This window comes from Battus philenor, unplaced genomic scaffold (genome assembly GCF_028537555.1).
Source record: "Battus philenor isolate CCGP_79_NKW_IND1 unplaced genomic scaffold, ilBatPhil1.0.hap1 SCAF_20, whole genome shotgun sequence".
Lineage (NCBI taxonomy): Eukaryota > Metazoa > Arthropoda > Insecta > Lepidoptera > Papilionidae > Battus > Battus philenor.
This window is the reverse complement of record NW_027181683.1, coordinates 286562-298875: the sequence shown is the minus strand read 5'-3', so window position 1 is coordinate 298875 and position 12314 is coordinate 286562. Positions and strand designations below refer to the sequence as shown.

At 34.9% G+C, this 12314-nt stretch overlaps 1 protein-coding gene across 1 annotated transcript in view; it reads right to left on the bottom strand.

Moving 5' to 3' along the window:
• Positions 1–7411, bottom strand: part of LOC137922636 (scavenger receptor class B member 1-like) — a 102794-nt gene extending 95383 nt beyond the window's left edge. The window contains exon 1 of the mRNA XM_068765629.1: positions 7313–7411. The gene's annotated coding sequence lies outside the window, so the exon portion shown is untranslated. The remainder of the gene's footprint in view (positions 1–7312) is intronic.
• Positions 7412–12314: the final 4903 nt, after the last annotated feature.

The following is a 12314-nucleotide window of genomic DNA, read 5'->3' as shown; positions in this document are numbered from 1 at the left end:
CTTTTAATAAATCCATCTTGATACATGTAAACACAGTCGAATATATTATATCACTTTATATGCGTTTCTGATATGCAGTAATATGCTTTTTATTCGACACATTATTTTATTATTGTGTTTATCATTAAACATAAACTAGTTCGTCTATTCTGGTCAGATGTAATGACACGTGCGTACGTTGATATAATGCGAATATGTAATTACATGTGCACTTAGCACTCTCCAGTTTATTGACCCGCGACAGAGAGATAACGTTCCAAGTTATGACTTTGCGAATAATTATTGAGTTAATGCTTAATTAAAACTTATGTAATACAAGCTATGCTTTCGGAACGGCAGCACAAAGGCGGCAGACCGGGTGCTGTGTGAATAAATGTAAATAAATTTAGATAACACAATAAAAATGAGTAACCAGAACCAATAAGACGCGCTAAATCGCTGTTGGCATTTAAAAAGATGGTAAAAGAGCAGTTCCCGGGCCCTCTAAAATAGGATAATGTGGGATATTTGTTATTAATTTGTATATATATATATATATATATATATATATATATACTTACAAACATATTTTTATATTACTACTACATAGTATTTTTGTATTTATATAAGTGTATAGTAATGTATGTATTTGTATATATGTACGCCCTAAACTGCCTCTCCTTCATATCTCCGATCTCCATATTGTCTAATAGAGATCGCCACGAGCAATAGAACCTCCTCTTGTACGTCTATTTTAAAAGTTTTTTTTTAGTTATTGTCTATTGTGCAAAATAAAGTATATATGAATAAATAAAATTAAAAAATAGTTATAAGTATCCCCTTAGACCGGAAAGTAAAGAGTAAAATAGATTGATTTTCACCGCTCCGGTATTGATTTGTATACTAGATGACAAAAGGTTGTCGATAACGAAGGTGAATATATTGTTGGTAAGAAACAAAAATATTAAATGGAATCAGGCGTTACCTTGCGGAAGTCAATCCTATCGCACATGCATCCTAGCGCATATGCAGTGGTAGTCGTGCACGACTACCACTGCATGTGCGCAAGTGGCTAAATATTGGTCCTTTTCTTACTTAGAAACAAAAATTTGTTAAAAGTTTGTAGTCGTGTGAATTTAACTCGCGGAAGCGACGTTACTTTCCGATCCTATTGGAAAGCAATGATGGCAGCCTTTGTCGAGGTCCTGAAACTAGAGGTGAACTGTAACCGTAATGGATTCTCAACAATTAAATACTTTAAAAGTTTTCTGATGTATCCGTTAGATGGCGTTACTCGTTTTTTTTTTTAAAAAAGCGGTATCTAGTTCATAAATAAACCTTGTTTATGTTCATACAAGACAATTGGTTATAGGTTTAAAAGTTGTAAAGGTGTGAATGTATATAACAAGACAAAAGCCTTTCGAAAGGATGGCCACAATGACCGTTCCTGCGACCACCATTGCATTAGCTTGTGCGGAAATAGATAATTTTATTCTTATCAACAACCCCTTTCTTTAGTGACTTATTAACCTTATCAACACTACAAACACAGTTTCCCAAATTCTCCGGCCGTATCTCGTGAGATATCAAAGGTCACTGCCCAAATAACTTTCGTCGTATCATCGCCCTAGATATAAATAAATAAAGTATATTACACATTTTACTAGTTACCCAAATTTATTTATCTTAGACGTTCTAAAAATAGATATTATTATGTCGTCGGTGGTTGGACCACGAGAATTTTTCGGCTCAATCGCCACTGCCACTTTCACTTCAGACTTCATATTACTCTGATGATTTTGGTTCGTCTTGATCTCCTCATTTTCGATTGGATTTCGCAGTGAAACTCCAAGCATAGACCTCGCCATTACTCTCTGAGTGACCTCGTGGTTTATGACACCCGTGTTAAGCGCTCTCGACGCGGATCCGTTTCTCATCACAGTCAAGACACATTGGTCTAAGACTTTCATCATCAGCTTCCCAGACGAGTGATCTCTTTCTCGAATTTGGACTAACCCAAACTGGATAAATGTCATACAAAATAAATAAATGTATATAATATATAATAAAGGTAAATATATATGGTCAAAATAGTGTAATAGTGTGAAGATAGGTTTAAAACGACCAATGCGCCTCCCTTACTGTCACTTCAGATCTTTGATTGATGATGTAGTCATGGTCACGGGTAGCCGCTGGATGCTGGTAGTGCTGCACCGGACATCGTGCTGATCTTTGGGGGAAGCCTTTACCTTGCAGTGCACGTCTATCGGCTGACAGAACGGTGATCATCACCTTGTTTATCTATTATTACTGTATTTTATGTTTAGTATTTACGTGAAGTAAAAATTGAAGATTAAAAAAATAACGCTTAACTTGAATTCTTTTATTAATAATCCAATTTTCAGGTACATGGCACCTTAAAAAAATTAATAAACAATGTTATGTGACTAAATTAAATAGCACGATATCGTAGGGAGATGTCATGTCAGCAACTCCATTTATATTTCGCAGGTTAACCGCTATTGCAGATTACGAATTATTTCTATTTTTTTTTTGGTAGATGAATTTTTAAATTTTGCTGCCTATTATTCCTGAGGCATTAAAATTTTCATTACTATAGAAGGTCTATGCCTACAAAGAAGTTACTAATTTCATTTCTTGTAATAATTTCGGGTACATCGATATTTTATTATTATACACATGTGAAAGATACCCGCTGCAGGGAATTGACTTTCCCAAACATCGCCACGATGACCGATCTTGGACTACCTGCAACCAGAGATATCCCGTAACCTTAACTTGTCAATCAAACTAGTGGGGGCCTGCCCACGCCACATCAGATGAGCAATTCTTCCAGCTACATCAGCGATCTTGGTTCTTCTGTGGATATCCTCATTCCTGATTCGATCTCACAGCAGAAACAGAACAGAAACTCCGAGTAGAGCTCTATAAAGCAATACTGTAATAATTTTTATTTCGCCCAAAATTTCTACAACAATAATTAGGTTCTACCTATTTATTTATTATTTTTTTATTTAATATTCTTTATTGTACACGATAAGATACATTTAATAAGTTTTACAATAATATACAGAAAAGTACAATGGGCGGTCTTATTACACAAGACAATCTCTTACAGACAACTATAGTAAGGAAAAGATAAAAGTACTTATAAAGGGTAGTTCACGTGTACAAAAAAATACTCACAAACAAATGAACATAAATAAATATAAACATACATACATACGTATATAACATATATACTTATAATAAAAAAGGTTTAATACATATTATAAATATAATACAATAATAAATAAAAACATCTAACTGATTTACCCTATAACAAATTGATACCGAATGATCCATGTGACTGATAAAGAAAAACGTGACCCATGAACGTATCTTCACGTGGACTTTGTAACCTTGACATAACTGGAAAATCAAATATATTTTGAATGAATTTAAATAACCTGTCAAATGCCATAATAATTAATTGACTCGCGTTTTATTAATTTATATTTTCATGTGTTTAACAAATGATATGGGTGTTCAAATATATTGTTTTACAATATCCTCTTCATCTTCAACTCGCCTGGTCTTTGATATTCTAGGACGTATTTATTGGAATCAGGTGTTACCTTGCGGAAGTCAATCCTAAGTAAGAAAAGGACCAATATTTAGCCACTTCCGCACATGCAGTGGTAGTCGTGCAACAAAGTGCACCGCCCGCCAGCCCGCTGATAAATGCGTATGCGGCAAACAATGCGAATCACACAACTACCACCGTTAAATCACTCAACACGTGTTTCACCCCTCCACGGTGCATCTTCAGGAGTTGTGTTTAACACTCTCCACGCCTTCCAGTATCTTCGAAACGACTGCAAGTAACAATGTTCAGTTCCATCTCGCCCATCAATCTCTTTGACTGCCACGCTGGATATTTAACAAGTGTGCGAGATGGAAATCATCTGGTCTAATCTCTCTGCCTTCATTATCATGATGTTATCAATCGATAGACATCCACTACAAGGGATGTACTGATTCGAGATGCTTTTTCTGTTAGCCCTAAGGCTTTTACAGCTTCGGAAATGAGTTCACGGAACAGAAGGGTCCGTAAACTGTACTATAAACTAAGGCTTTCAGGATTCAGGACCTTCATTAGTCACTCTAATAGAGGATGAGGCAGACGTTGTTGTTTGTACAATGAGTGTGGATTGAAGATAAGAGGGCTATTATATTCATTCAAACTTAGCCAAAATCAATACCGATTCAAACTATGAAAACAATGTTCAACCAATAGAAGTAATTTGGAGCGCTCTCATTCGCCTGATGTGTATGAAGAATTATATTTCTGTGGAATTCCCCTTTTCGATGCGCCTCTGATGATAACATAATGTAGCTAATACAATCCCAACAGCCAACTTAAATGTGACATTGCCAACTAACTTGCCAATAAGCACGTGCAGATTGTCAGGTGGAAAAATATTCATCACGTGTGAACTAGGAAAGGAAGGAAACTACAAAAAATAGTTCTCCCTCAAATATAGCCATGATGGCCGGTCGTGCGCTGACTGTATTATATATATATATGTGTGTGTAGCGATACTATGTCATCCGTCTCAGTTATTAGTTGCAAGAACGATATACCCCGCACCTGCCACTTTAGACAATAAATTTTAAAATAATCTTTAAATAAAAATTCTCTTACCTCACCGCACATTAATAAAATTAAAACATAACAATAAAATAGTCGAATATTAAATCATTCAGTTTTACATGATATCGCAGCCAACGACGTCGTGACAATAATAATTTAGTAATGTTTATATCAGTGCAGTTCGGTGATACAATTATGCACCCCTTTCACATAAATGTTACAGTTTATTTATGTAACAATATTCTACAGTGCAAAAAAGGCTTAAGTCTGAAGTCAAAGAACTCTTTCTTTAGATTCTGGTCTTTTTAACTGTCTTTTTAAAAAAAGAATAGTTATATAAGGTGGGCCAAAAATTTTTGCAAATAGCAACACTTGATTTCTCCAAAACCGTGAGAGTAAGGGGCCAGCGGCGAGACGGAGCACATCTCGACGATGTTATTTTTAAAAAATAAATTTTAATAAATGATAATTACGGTAAATAAATCATAAACAAAATAGCATTTGTACTATTTATTTCTACACATGTTTCAAAAGTGCAAAAGTTTATGGTCCACCCTATATTAATGACATCGTATTTATTTGTAATGTATGTTATTGTATTTGTTTGTAGCTGTTAGTCTTGTAGGGCTGTTACTGCTTCGGTCAAAGGACTTTCGTTTCGTATGTCCGGAAGGTAAACCATTAATGTTTTTAATACTGCATCAGTATTTATAAAACCTTTTTCTTGTTTTTATATACACTTACCCCCATATTACTTTTAGGACAGGAATATAAACCTTTCTATTTTCATCCTCTCTCTCTCATTCTTCACAATATCTCTCTATCTTCATTCTTTAATCTTTCACGTTTTCTTTCATTCACAGAGCATTCACTCGCCTCGTTTCTGGGTAAAAGGTTCTATTACACTTAATTTTGGCAACCTTTGACCCATGCCTTACGTTAGTTTACACCTTCTTATATAACACACATTATTTTTATATTAAAGCGAAATAGTTTCACTGGTGTTGAATCCAAATTCGATTGTCCCCCTGAAGGGCGTGGGCCCCACGTTGGGAAAATCAACACTACATTTTTAAAAATACTTTCTGATGCTTGAATAAATAATGTTTATTCCCTAATTTTTTGATTGAATTTCAAAAAATTAACAATTTTTTTTTTCGGTCCGGTTGTATATATAATAAAGTTCCATAAGATGTCTTAGACCTTCCTTTTATTAGTATAAAATCTAAAATTATCGTTATTATTATTAAATAAATCTTATTACAGTATTCAATAGTTTTTAGTTGATCTTACTGAAAATATATGATGCTATAATTTACTTTAGAGTTTCCGCATTCCAAGCTGGTAGCTTACTGCTTATAATGTTAAAAGAAATTATATATTTCGAGTTTATGAATTTATAAAATTTGTAATAACCAACATTCAACAACTGCCTTTATTTATCGATATTGTAAACACAAGTCACCCTAGAAGTTATTTTTTTTCATACGTCCAAAAAATTATTAGGAAATTTTTAAAACAAAAAATACAAAATAAATCGTTAAAACAGTGCTCAAGCTATGACGTGATCATGGGATATAGGAATGTATTATTATATACATTGTCTTTTCAGCCTATAAATTCCTACTGCAAGGTATAGGCTTCTCTCGAAGATATCTATGGGGCAATATACCATAATAATCTCTACTCTTGGCAGGCGAGTTGTCGATCGCAATGTAATATTATGATACGCAGAGAATGCTGTCCATCCTCTGAAAACTTACTTGTGTGCAGTGGCAACCCTATATAATTAATGCACAAAGTAAGTATTATATAAGATCGTATCCGGGTATCGAACGCAGGACTTATGATCGCGAGTCGCATTCCTTTATCGCTGGACTACCACAGTTCAATTCCTTCGTTACTATATAGTGATATTATTTGAATTATTAAAACTAATAAAACCAGTTCTATTGTTGGTGCCACACAAAGCATTGCGTATCCAAAATAATCATATAATTTATAAAATCTTTGCAAAAAATTTTGATTAAATATTATTTCTTAAGGCGATTATGGTTTTAAACAACAAAGTAACTATTTATTCAAAATATAACGGCAAGAGATGGGAAGGAATACTGATAAATGTGAACTTAAAAGTTACCAAAATGCTTACTTACTTAAAATAAATGACATAACTTGAACAGTAATTGCATATGATTTTCACTAATTTCAATATTAAAAAATATTATTCAACGATAAAATAGGCTATATATTTATATTAAAAATATATGGCCTATTTAAATATTTAGATGCAAACAAATTTAAATTCTATTTTCGAAATTTTTAATTTAACGTTATTTTAATATTAAAAAACATTTGATATATCGCTTACTCAATTTAATTAATTATTATTTTTCACATTAAGTCACTTTTATATATCGAAAGAAAAATGTCAGTGTTGCACATTTATTGACACTGGTATCAAATTGAAATCCCATATGACATGTCCGAAAGCTTAAAGCTTCAAAACAAATTCAACTGAAAAAAGTTTACAGTAAACTCTTCTGGTATTTTTGAGGTCACTTTTACAAACCTTATTTATAACTGTATTGTACCTTTTATTGTGCAGTTTTTAAAATTATTGCATTTAAAAAAAATTATAAAATTTTTATGCAAAGATGACCAGAGAAAACTTACAGGTAAACAGACGACGTGTGAATGGCAACACCGTAACATCCACTTCTGGTGATCACTGAACACTTCACGGCACGATCACTGACTTCTGTTGTCCTGTGGCCGCTGATCGGCTTGCGTTCAGGCGCTCCACTGACACGCACGACATTAAATAAACGATATCAATAATAAACATGGCGGACAGTTGAAACTAGTCTATGATTTATATATATATATATATAAATATATAATCAAAAGGATTTTAAAAGTAATTTTATTTAGCAATGATATAACGCCCCCCCCCCCCACACACACAAAGATATAACGTGAATCAGTTTAGGAAAAAATGGATGAAAGTATTCAAATTAATTTTCTAAACATCTGTTAATAAAAACACCTTAGAATGAAGAAGAACAAGTGAATAACACGTGAACAGGTGGAGATATATTAAACGTTGACATACCCTTATATGAACACGTCTTTACCAAGTTATGCTATCATATATGAAAGATATCATTATAGATATTGGAACAGATTTAAATTTTCCTATAATAGCTTCCTTTACATCAAAACTTAGTGTTCTTATCGCGCCTTGATCTAAGAAAAGTCCAAAACTAAGTTAATTATAACATTAATTATTTTAATTCCAGAAATAAATATAAACGTTTATTTTTTTAAATTAGCAGTCGAACAACACATGAGCGCTAAAGCCTTAAGATTCTACACCGATTTACAATCACCCTATATAAATTGATCACTCTGAAACACGTAACATTAATTGATTGTATTGAATTCATAATAAACAGTAATTAATTTTAATATGCAGTTTTATTTCAGCTCATAGAAGTTCACTGCAAAGTATAGATATCTCTACGGTATATACCATAATCTCCACGCTTTGCAGGCAGGTTTTTATGGTAGTGTGGTATTATGGTACGCAGAGAAAACTGCTGTCCATCTTCTGGAAACTTATCTGTGAGCAGTGACAATCCTATATAATTTATACACAAAGTAAGAATCCCGGAAGTAGAACTCGCGACTTACAATCGCAACACTCAGTTCTCTTCTGCTAGCTTACCACAGGTGACTTTGTATTAGTGTATTATATAATTTAATATTTAAAGATATTTTATTACTTTTGTATATGAAGCACACCTGACACCACGTCGGGGTGATCGTGTAGCTGCGGCAGAGCGTCGCCATGTAGCTCGATGGTTGGCGGAGTAAGAGCATCTATTTATCGAGTGTTTAGTGGCAGATTTGGTGATGTTCATCTCCCTGGAGGGCATCCATGAGATCGCTTGACTTCCACTTTCTCTTGCTCCACCACACGTTCCATTGAGACCTCAATACAGGACAGTACAGTGTGTCACGGAATTTTATACATAATTTGAAATAGAAGTATCTATGTATATAAAAATAAATCCCCGTATCCTTTGATTACGTCATAACCTTGACAATGACTTTACCGATTTTATTCGTCTTTTTATTAAAGTTTCCTTATACTACGAAGAATGTTTTTTAATAAATCAATAGCACAACATGCTGAAACTTGCAAAATTATAGAACGGGCATTTGAGGGTTCGCAATGAACTTCGCGCGTTTGACAGTTCGCAATGAACTTCGAGCGTTTGACAGTTTGCAATGAACTTCGCGCTTTTAACAGTATACAATGAACTCCGCACGTTTGACAGTTTTTGGTGAGCTTTGCGCGTTTGACGATTCACAATGAACTTCGCGCGTTAGACAGTTCGCAGTGAACTTTGCGCGTTTGACGATTCACAATGAACTTCGCGCGTTTGACAGTTCGCAGTGAACTTCGCGCGTTTGACAGTTCGCAATGAACTTCGCGCGTTAGACAGTTCGCAATGAACTTCGCGCGTTAGACAGTTCGCAATGAACTTCGCGCGTTAGACAGTTCGCAGTGAACTTCGCGCGTTTGACAGTTCGCAATGAACTTCGCGCGTTTGACAGTTCGCAATGAACTTCGCGCGTTAGACAGTTCGCAATGAACTTCGCGCGTTTGACAGTTCGCAATGAACTTCGCGCGTTTGACAGTTCGCAATGAACTTCGCGCGTTAGACAGTTCGCAGTGAACTTCGCGCGTTTGACAGTTCGCAATGAACTTCGCGCGTTTGACAGTTCGCAATGAACTTCGCGCGTTTGACAGTTCGCAATGAACTTCGCGCGTTTGACAGTTCGCAATGAACTTCGCGCGTTAGACAGTTCGCAATGAACTTCGCGCGTTTGACAGTTCGCAATGAACTTCGCGCGTTAGACAGTTCGCAATGAACTTCGCGCGTTTGACAGTTCGCAATGAACTTCGCGCGTTTGACAGTTCGCAATGAAATTCGCGCGTTTGACAGTTCGTGACGAGATTTGAGTGTTTGACAGTTCACTTTGTACTTCGTGCGTCAAACAGTTAACTATATAGCCGTGTAACAGCGCATCGATCAATATTTATGTATCACCAAATAAAAATTTTTATTTCTCATTTATTCCATAAATAATGTGCTTATATAATATGTTAGGCTAATTTATTTTTCTGATTGAATGCAACAGCCAATTACCTCGGGCAAGACAAAGTCTGCCGAGACAGCTTTTTTTGGAGCGAAATGTCACTGTTGCCCAAAAGACATTTTAGACACCGCGGATTAAGGTGGCAAGGCGCAAAGGAGGCCCAACCAAAAACCTCTTTCAAACTGGCGGAGCTTGAGGGCACCCAGGGGAGCCTCGACCTCGGCGTGGGCTGTCACACATCGATATACCCGCTTAGCATTCCCACACATGGGCGTAAGAGTACAGCGTTAGCGCTGGGAGAATAAGTGGCGGAAGAAACACCAGCAACACTTCTATCTAGTACGATTTAGGGTTCCCCTTGGATATACGATCCGACCTCGTTTCCGATGGTACCAGTTGGTTATCAAATAGAACATAGTAATCAATAAATTTTCAATGACATTTGACATCTATCGTCAACATATAAGTTAATGTTATATTTATAAAATGAATTACATTACAACAAAATTATTTTTATAAATACTTTATATGTATGTAAAAAAAACATTTGATCGCGAACCGTGCGTATTTTTTTGTTCTAAATTATGTTTACGACGAACTCGCTCAAAATTTTCCGACCTCGTGGTTTGACTAGCAAATATATACAATAGCGAACTCCGAAATTTGTCCCCATTTTATACACATTATTATATAGTGGTCATTTATACGTGATAAGAATGTAAGAAGATGCTTATTTTGCAGAAACTAGAATTAAATTAAGGTCCTTTTTGATTACGTCATTGTCTTTTTTTATTTTATTCAATGGAATCAGGCGTTACCTTGCGGAAGTCCATCCTGAGTAAGAAAAGAACCAATATTTAGCCACTTCCGCACATGCAGTGGTAGTCGTGCAATGAAATGCACCGCCCGCCAGCCCGCTGATAAATGCGTATGCGACAAACAATACGAATCACACAACCGGGAGTTTCCTTAAGATGCCCCGTGGAAGGGTGAAACACGTGTTGAGTAATTTTGGTGGTGGCGGTAGTTTGATTCGCATTGTTTGCCGCATGCACATTTATCAGCGGGCTGGCGGGCGGTGCACTTTGTTGCACAACTACCACTGCATGTGCGGAAGTGGCTAAATATTGGTCCTTTTCTTACTTACGTCATTGTCATATCAGCCTTTGGATCTCTTCAGCTGGAAGTAGGTATTCCCCATAGGTTTCCAAGAGACTCCATCAATCTGGTCGTATGTCCACATTCAGGGAGCGTATCCTATGCTGCGCTTTCGTGGTATGTACTCCAAAACCTTCAAGGTTCCTGCGGCTATCTGTCATGCACGCTGTGTGCGTCAAATGCACGAGTTTCAAAGTGACAGTCAAATGCGCGAAGTTCATTGCGTACTGTCAAATGCGCCAAGTTCATTGCGAAGTGTCAAATATCCATAAACTTAAGATGTAAACAAGCTTCGACCGAATAAAATAAGTTCTATAATGCAACTTTTCGCATTGTAAATTTTTACGTACATCGTATAATATTTTTATTCTTGTTTGTATTTTACCTTGTTTATTTATATAAAAAATAAGCCTAACTCCGCCATTTTAGCTAGAAAACTATGTAAAAATTTGACAAAGTGTATTGGAACTCGTAGATTGCAAATATTTATAAACCTGATAACGGTGATTATCGCTTTATTCGATGAAGGAGGGATAGGTATAAAAAATTTTGAGTTAATAGATAAAGGTTAATAAAAATATAAGTTTAAATAAAAAAAAATAGATGTTATGGTCATTTTAATTCAATATTAAATCGGTACAAAAATCCGAAGGTCGCAATAGAGACAAATTATTTAAATTATTCATAAAAACCAGTTTCTCTCCGACTCAAATTAAAATCATATGTTTATTAATGAAGTGACTATATTCATTTTTGCGAAGAACAGTATAAGAGGATTTTGACCCGGAGTTTTAAAGGAATATGTTTTGTTTGGAATAATTTTTAAACTAGGTTTATATACACGTAATTTTTTTTTTTGATTTATTATTCTATACCAGTATTTTTGAACCTTTTATGAGTCATAACCCACCTTTGCCTTTCTAAAATTCTTACATCTACTTAATATATATATATATATATATATATATATATATATAAAGGTTAAACTATTATCGAGTCCATTTTCCTTTTGAATATCCTCCCTCTACAATTACATTGCTCACTTGTGGGGCGTGGGCCTCACGTTGGGAAACATTGAAGCGAAGTAATATTTTGTTACATCGAGATTACTTCAGTTACTTAATCTATTTATCTATTTATTTCAAATAGGCCAGCCAACTGCAATATATTATATAAGTTTACATTAGTTATTTATAACAATGTACAAAAATAAATATGTTTATATATTGTAGACATATACAGTCCTTCATTTTTCAGGATTATATCATAGGAGTTACTTTTATGAGACAATGTTGAAATAAATACAATTTTTAGGTTACAGGAGAGAGCTATCTCTGAAATCTATAGT